Genomic DNA, 9,354 nt, shown 5'->3' with positions numbered 1-9,354 from the left:
CCCAGTTATAGAAAGCCCTGGAAACCACAAGCATCCTCCTTAGGGCCCTTTCACCATATGGCTGACAGCAGAGTACAGCACACACTGACTGAGGCGGGGCTGACTTCCGGGGGAAAGGGGCTGGGCTCTGTGCGCCTGGCTTCTCCTCACCCGCTCATCGCCAGGGTCATTCACTCCTCTGTCAGTGGCTCCGTGGGTATGGCACAGAGAGAAGCCAGTATTATTTCATAATTGGAGCTCCTTCTACATGCTGGGGTAGGAAAGGGCAAAGCCTTCCCCTGTGTATCACGTTTCAACTAGTAACACAGAAACTACTGATGTTTTTAACAGAGGACCTTTAATTTGGCTACTCAGACCATGAAGGAGTAGAGAAGCTCAATTGGGGATGGTGAGATAGCTCAGAGTTTATTAGCAGCAGGAAGAGATTACCCTCCTTCTACAAAGGGAGGAGACGATTTTACCAGAGCCCAGGGGCTGGAGTCACCCAGAGGAAGCTGGAACCCTGGTTTGTCTGTCTAGAAGGAACTGGAGCCGTAGAGATAACTGTGTGACATGGTGGGGCATCAGGAGAAATACCCTGGTACGTGGGTTGGGGGAGTCGGATACCCCGAGGTATCTCCTTCCTCCAGCCCTCTGAGCTCTAATTTCTTCCCAGCACATCTCATTGGTTGACCGCAGCAGGCAGCCACTTGACAGGGGAGCCTGGGAAACACAGCCTGCAGGAGTCAGACCTACTGCTGTATAGAGCGGAGAATAGATCTGTAGACAAACAGGACCAGGACCTGCATTAGCCTGCACACACAGCGCACACGTCGCACCTCTTCTAGTTTGTACTACTCTGCTTTTGAACTCTTTGGACTATGTAGATCAAAATACTCTTTGAGATGGTATGAGACACTGTCTATGGAAAGTCAGTTAATGAATGTTGAAAGTCAATATACAAAATTCTGGCCAACATCCTCTGCAATATTTCTAGGTAATAGATTTCCAGACTACTCCATGGCAGTGTCAGCTTAGTGCCTAAATTCCCTATGTATGTGTCCTTTTAAAGATAGATGGAGATAACATGCTATATTTGGAGTCTAACTTCAATACAAGTTGAACAGCACGAGCGCTCCTTCTGTTCAACTCCTCTGCATCAGTAAATGGGCAGCCCCCAGCCTTGGTTCCCCAGACGGCTTCACACACTGCGGTCCTCAGGGAGTTTCTTTTCTGTTACTGCCTTACGCAATTACTTGTTTTGTCTAATCCTGTATGTCAGTCTCTTTAAGAATTGGCACCGTGTCATCAATGCCTGTTGTAAACTCCCCCAAGAAGCTAGCTGGTTAAAGCCACATTGTGTGGGTCTAGCTTAAAAGCCCACTCTTACGCTGCTGCTGAACAAAGTTTTCTTGAAAACATTTCATTTTCACACTTATTTAGTACTCACTGGCCATTCCTGAATGTGTTAAACCAATATCACTTCAGAAATGGGAGCCCAGGGTTGCATTTGCTCTCCAGAGAATTGTGAGGACACCGGATCTGAGCTGCTCGCCGTCAAGGTCTGGCAGTAGAGAGATTAAGGGCCAGATGGCTTGGGGTTTGATCCTGATGTAAAGAAAATGAGCAAATTACAGGTAACCTCCATCTGCCTTGACTTCCTTACATGAAAGTGGGGATAACAACAGGGCATCATCATTGCATTATAAGAGGGAACACGTGCTTATTGCTTGCCTCAGCGACCAGTGCTCAGTGTTAGTTACCGTGTTTCCCCGAAAGTAAGACCTAACCGGAAAATAAGCCCTAGCATGGTTTTTCAGGGTGACATCCCCTGAACGTAAGCCCTAATGCGTCTTTTGGAGCAAAAATTAATTTAAGACCCGGTCCTATTGTCGGGGAAACACGGTATTATGATTCAGTGTGCCTGTATATTTAGAAGTTATCAGAAGTCTGAGTATCAGCTCCACAGGGTGTGTCCCCTACAACTATAAATTTTCATAATCCCAGCCTCATCCCCTTGTTCCCTTAGCCCTAGCTGCTTCCTGCCATTGCTACCTCCAGCATACCTTAGAACTCTCTTTGGCCCTTGCAGTTACCTAGTTAACGTTATGCCTAGTTAACAGTTTTTGTATGCTGAATTTCTCTGTTCTAATCACATGGTCCCTGACTGATACTACTACAAGTTTCCCCATTTTACTAATCCATAGCATTAAATTCCACTGATGTTTTACCATCCCTTAGAGTTTGGCACACTAGGCAGGTTCTCTGCTCCCCGGATGCAGCTCGGCAGATGGGCACATGAGGTATATTGTTCTGTAGAAAGTAGGAACTGAACTCTATATGTCTGAAGATTTGTATCCAAAAATGGAGGGGCTTCTGCTAGGCTCTTTCTGGTGTGTCTGAGCTCTGAGGGGGTCCAGAAGGAGGCGTGCTGGAGTCTCAGGATGGAGGGACTTGAAGCTGGTTCTTCAAGTGTTGGAAAAACTGCCAAATGGGTTCAGTTGCTGCTACAACAAAGCACTGCTGTCCTGGGGTGAAGAAGCATTGCTGGGGTGACATTCCCCGGAATAGGAAACAGATAAGAACCATCAAGTCTCTTCTTCCTCCAGTCCTGCGGCCTCCCTCTAGTGTCGGAGCTTAGCAGGAGTAAGCTGACGAGTTCCAGGTGTTAAAGCAGGATATAGAGTGTGTGGAAGAGTGGATTACTTAATAAGAGAGAGTTACTTAATAACTTGGTTGTAAATATTGTGAAACAGAACAAGCTACTTAGTAGATATTTGTGACTGGGTCTTGGGCAAATACTTTACAGACTATCTCCTAAGTATAGAGCTGAATCTGACCTGTTTCTGCCCTCAAGGAGGAGCAAAGGAGGCCAATTTATATGATAAATTATAGTATAATGTGATAAATGTTCCAACTCAGTTATGATCATAGTACCATGGGAGCATAGGAAGAGGAACTAACCAAATAGGTACTGAAACTAATAAACTTTCCTTATTAATTAGGTGCTATTTAGGTAACTTAATTATATAAAAATAGAAAAACAGCATCAATGTTGATTCCAGTTTAGAGGTGATCGGCACAATTCTGAGTCTTTTCCTTATAAATGTTTCTCCAGTTTAATTTCCCCAAATTTGTCAAACCAGTATGATCTATTTGTGTTTTGTTTTTCCATTTCCAAGAATGCTGAAGCTATAAATTCAGCATATTTCCTCATTCGAGGAAATAATTACAAGTTCATTTACTAAGTGTTACCTTTTAGAAAATAGGGTAATATGTCATAGTTCTTGAATAATCTCGATACAAGTCATGTGCTGGGGATATTTTACAAAGATCTTCCAATATTTACCTTCATTTATTAACTTAGTTTACAAATATTTGCTTTGCCTTTCACTCCATTCTGGAGAAATATAAATTGAGTAAGACACGATGTGGTAGACGGGAGGTTACTAACATCTCAGGCATCCTTCCACTGTTTCCTTGCCAACAGAATGTGGATTTGTCCAGGTGTTGAGGAGCAGTAACCCAGCCCAGGGGCAAAGCATCATTGGTTGAACATAATTAGAGTAATCCTGTTCCCTTTTGCTAATGGTTTAGGGGGGGCTTTGGGACCAATTCTGACCAGTTCATTTTAAGGTGAATTCTGCTTCTGGGAAATATTCTTCCCTGATAACGTGTCCTATTGACATTGTTGTTTGAGGACATGATATTTGGAGTTATGGCAACTACCTGAAAACCTAAGAGGACAAAAATCACAGAAATGCCAACTGGAGTCCACTCATTGTTGACCCACTGACTTAACCACCCTAGACCAGCCTAATTTGCTCTTCTTTTTATTTGAGATAGTAATACTCTGATTGTTTAAGCCATTTTCAGCGGAGTTCTGTTTTAGATGAAACCAAAATAATCTGAAATAACATACATGGTCTCTGTCTTACACAGATCTTTCCTGTTTTAAAAGTGTTCTAAAAAAGGAGTCATATTTCACTGCACACATAGCATTTTAAGCAGGCAAGTAGAATCTGAGGGAGTAGACCCATAAAAATACCAGTAGGTTATCTCACTCAGTAGGGAGACTCTCCTTTTTCATGACATAGCTATTTTTTTTCTTTTAATTTTCAAATGGGTGAGATTTTGACATGAAAAACCCACCTAGAACTGCACACACCTCCCCTCACTGCCAAAGCTGTAATGTTGAATTTTATTTATATGAAACCATTGTTTTCCTGTATTTATTCAACGACTTCCAAGGGAATAAAAAAACACCACAAACATAACCCACCAAGCCCAGTGGGCTTGTTACATTGCTCTTAGGTCAAACCAAGCTGCTGATAGGTAAAAAGTCAATTATACAAAGTATTCAATGAAAATTATACAAAGCCACTTTAAACACATCATGCCTACAAATCCATTATGATTTGTATTCTTGAGCACAAATAACTGCTGAAACACAATGATCAGCTCTTCATCCCATGATGGTAGCTCTTAGGGACCCTCTATCTTGTAAAGACTCATCTCAGTAGACATCTGATAGACGGAGGAACGCTCTCATTTGTACAGGTTGTTCTTGGCTCTGCTCTGCTTATTTCCATTCTTTCTGTTAGAATCACCTAGGTGAGATATGCCTGGACTTCCTCAGAGCCACCTCCTTGTACCTAAAAGTAGAATTTTTATAAAAGTGCTGACAAATGACTTATGTCTTGCTGATAATTAGGCACTTTTTTGAGTGCAAACACTGAGGGTTGGGGTGATGCTTGGAAGCACTTTTCTGGAGACAGAGAGCAGGGTCTTGGCAGCATTTATGTGGTTACCATTTCTTGCTTATCATAGAAGATGCTCTTTGGGTGTATCTGATCTGAAACTGACCCTGTAATAAATTATTTGCTTTTATCATTTGCTCGGTATCTCTGCCCCACTGCTGTAACTCTAATACATAAATGAACCCTAAAAAACAAATTGACAAATAATGTCCCTAAAAAATTGATAAAAGACGACATATAAATAGAAAGCAAAGTGTTTCACCTAAGTAAAAAATAAAATAAATATAAAGAAATATTTTCTGTTCATCAAATTGACAAAGATTTAAAAAAATAATACTCAGTGCTTGAGAGAACGGGTGATATAGACTGTCATAAGTATTGCTTGAAGATAAATATATACATGTTTAGGAAGAATTTTAGTAATATGTATTAAATTCTCAAAAATATGCTTACATCTTAGCTCAGCTATTCCACTTTTTTTTAAAGTAAAGTTTATTGGGGTGACAATGGCTAGTAAAGTTACATAGGTTTCAAGTGTACAATTCTGTAATACATCGTCTATATATCACATTGTGGGTTCATCACCCAGAGTCAGTTCTCCTTCCATGAATGTCCACTTTTATGTTATTCTAGTCCACTTCTATTAATCCTACATTAATAATCCTTAATGTAGAAAAATCTTCACATATGGTGGTCTTTGCTGCAGTATTACTTATAAATGGTGAATAGTTAGAAGCAACCTAATTATTCAACACTAGGGAAAGTGCAAATAAATTTTGGTATGTTCACACAATGGATGCAAATATGAAAATTATGGAATATAAAAATTATGGTTATACAACTTTACATTGTAAATTAAAGGCTATTGTTTTAATGTTAACAGAATCAAGATTTAAAATTGTATATACTATATATTATTATATCTTTACTATTAAAAGAAGCCCACAAAATGGGAGAAAATATAGCAAAGATTTTAGCAATGGTTCCCTCTGAATATGAACAATTAATATTTTCTTTTATGTACTTCTCTGTATTCTTTAAATGTTCTCTTATGAGTATGTATTACTTTTATAATCAGGAAGGAAATCAAAAATTTAAGAATAAGTTTTTTAAACACTTTTCTTATAAGAACTACTTAGCTTCTATTTTTGTTTTTTAATTTTATTGGGGAATATTGGGGAACAGTGTTTCTCCAGGGCCCATCAGCTCCAAGTCGTTGTCCTTCAATCTAGTGGTGGAGGGCGCCGCTCGGCTCCAAGTCCAGTGGCAATTTTGAACCGGAACCTTGTTGTTGAGAGCTCGCGCTCTAACCAACTAAGCCATCCTGCTGTCCTTTTGTGTTTTTTTTTTAAAAAAAGATTTTCCAACTGCTTTTATTTTCCATCTTTAAAAAGATCAAGCTGCTACAATGTAAAGCATTTTTAGACCCCCAGGTTTCAAAGGTGTAATAAAATGAGAGGAATTCAGTGCAATTCTTGTTCACTTTCCAGTTGTCATCATGACAATGCATTTTTAACAGTCAATTTTCTGTTCTCTGGAAAACGAGGTATATAACGTTAGAAACAGATTCCTATCTGGTGTCTTAGAACATTTCCTGTGGTTCAAACCATGATGTACCGGCACATATCTTTTTAATATGTATCTTTCCTATTTACAGTTTGATTTTCTTATTTCCTGTAAAATCTGCACTTCTGCTGATGGCTAGGTATAGTGGTATAGTAGTCTACCCCCCTGCCCGATCCAGGCTTTCTGCAGTTTCAGTAACACCGTGGTCAACTGTGGTCTGAAAATATTAAGTGGAAAATTCCAGAAATAAACAATTTTTATGTATTAAATTGTGTGCCATTCTGAGTAGCACAATGAAATCCCTTGCCGTCCAGCTCCATTCTGCCCAGGCTGTGAATCACCCCTTTGTTCAGTGTCTCCACACTGTACACGCTGCCCTCCAGTTATTCTCTTAATAGGCATCCCAGTAATCAGATTGTTTATCAGACAGCTCTGAGAGACCACGTTCACATAATTTGCATTACAGTTATTGTTATAATTATTCTATTTTACTATTGGTTATTGTTGATCTCTTACTGTGTCTAATTTATAAATTAAAATTTATCGTAAGTATGTATGTATAGGAAGAAACAGTGTATGTAGGGTTCAGTACTAGTACCTGTGGTTTCAGGCATTCACTGGGGGTCTGGGAACATATCTCCCATGGATAAGGGGGGACTACTGTATATACAGGATGCTTGCTGCCTGTGGAACAGTAAATGAAGGACTAGAGAATGAGGCGAATGCAAAATATGTATACCAGGAGTGTGGGAGCACACACTTGGACACTGTGTGCCTTTTGAAGATTGCTTGGATGTCTTGGGGCCATGTCTCTGAAAAATTACAAGCTAATGGTGTATATCAATTCATATACACATTAAGCAAATATAATTTAGTACACTAGTCACATTTTCAGTTCATATATACATATATGTAGTTTGTAAGTCTTACTTTTTTTCTGATTGTTAAAATAATGCACTCATTATTTAAAACATAGAGAATGTATTAATTTCCTATTGCTGCTATAACAAATTAGCATAAATTTAATGACTTAACACAAACTAATTATCTTAAATTCTGGATATCAGAGATCCAAAATGGGGCTCACTAGGCTAAAATCAAGAAGTTGGCAGAGCTACATTCCTTTCTGGAGGCTCTAGGGCAGAATCCATTTTCTTCTCTTTTCTAGCTTCTGTAGGCTGTCTGTATTCCTTGGTCCATTGTCCCCTTCCACCTTCACCAACCAGCGATGGCCAATTGAGTCTTTTTCCACAGCATCATTCTGACTCTGAATCTTCTGCTTCTCTCTTCCACGTTTAAGGACTCTTGTGACTATATTGGACCCACCCTATGACTCAAGAGAATCTCTCTATTGATGTCAACTATTAACCACCTTCATTCCATCTGCAACTTTAACTACTCTGTGCCATGTAACCTAACATATTCATGAATTACAGAGATTAAGACACAGACATCTTTGGAGGGGGCAGTATGCTACCTACCATAGAAGAGTTCCAAAAAAAAAAGTGAAAGTATGTGAATAAACGTCCTTAACTCAATCACCCAAAGATAACTACTGTTAACATTTTGCAAAATGTTTTGCCTCATAATTTTGTGAAATCATAAGCCTAGTTGACTTAACTACATAATAGGGACTTTAAATGTTTTTTGACTACATAATATATATTCAGATAACTCAAATATAAAAGGTATTCACTAAAACGTCTCTGTCTCCCTACCACAGGTAATCACTTTTAGTAGTTTCTTATGTGTCCTTCCGGGTCTTTTTATGTAAATACATGTGCAGTGACATCATTGTTCTTTGTCTCATCTCTTGCCCTTACTTTATTCCATAGTGGGAGTGGACACAAGGATAATAGTAATATTTATTGTCATAAGTGCAATACATTTAATCTTCCCCACCCTATAAGTAGGTGCTATTATTAGCTTTATTTTTAAGATGCAGAACCTGAGATATGGAGAAGTTAAATAATTTACCTATGGTCACTCACCTGTCAAATCATAAGCTGGGATTTGAACCCAGACTGTCTTACTTTAGAGCCCTCAGGCTTAATTATTTGTCTCTATCCTATATGACAAACACAATACTTGCTAATTTAAAGAGTTGGTTAAAATTTCTTAGTCATCTCTAAAAGTCCTTTACATAAAAGTGACCACATCAATACGTCTGCCTCAAAATGTCATGTGTTGCAGAGGACGTGTCTGTGCCTGACACTCTTGTTTGGCTGCCCAAGAACTATACCCAATAGCCATTCCCACCTCCTTTCTCCCTTGCGGGTACCCACCCCAGAGCTGACAAAGCAGGAATGTGCTTTCAACACCTCCGTGGAGCTAGGAGTAGCTTTATGGCTCAGTTCTGGCCAAAGAGACTGTGGGAAAATTTTCTGAGAGAGTTTTGGGGAAATGTTTTCTTTCTGATGACATGAAAGACAAGGTAGGAAACTTCTCTCTCACTCCCCTGTACACTCCTTTGTCCTGCTCTGGACATGGTAACTAGGCCACATAAAAATATTACATTCACAACTAAGGCAGGCCTGTTGTAACCACATAGGGGAAGCTAAGAGAATTTCAGAGATTTTGACTCAACTCCAGACATTGTGGACTTGCCAAATTTGGGACCAGCTATCTCCAGACTTCTTGTTAAGCAAAACAATAAATAGTTTTATATTTTAAACCCCTGTTTTCTAGTACTCGCAACCAGACACAGCCTAGCTAACACAGAACTTAACAGTACTATTCAAGAAAAAACATCTGGAGTGTCTAGTAAGATCCCCGCCCTGCCTTTTCAGATGGACATAGGAAAATTGTAATACAATGAGAGAACAACCTACACATAAGGGGTTTTGAAATCTTGTTACAGGAACTGGGAGGAATTATCCTGGAAAGAATGATCAAGGGGAGTTATTATAACAAGTGTCATACGCTTGAAGGGCTCCCTGGCAAATTACGCTTGAAGGGCTCCCTGGAACACGTACGTGGCGATAAATTCTTTCCATCCCTGTGTGCACATCACTTTGCAACGTGGTGTTTCACTTCCTCCACTATTTAG

This window comes from Rhinolophus ferrumequinum, chromosome 5 (genome assembly GCF_004115265.2).
Source record: "Rhinolophus ferrumequinum isolate MPI-CBG mRhiFer1 chromosome 5, mRhiFer1_v1.p, whole genome shotgun sequence".
In the NCBI taxonomy this organism is placed as follows: Eukaryota; Metazoa; Chordata; class Mammalia; order Chiroptera; family Rhinolophidae; genus Rhinolophus; species Rhinolophus ferrumequinum.
Note: the sequence above shows the minus strand (reverse complement) of the source record.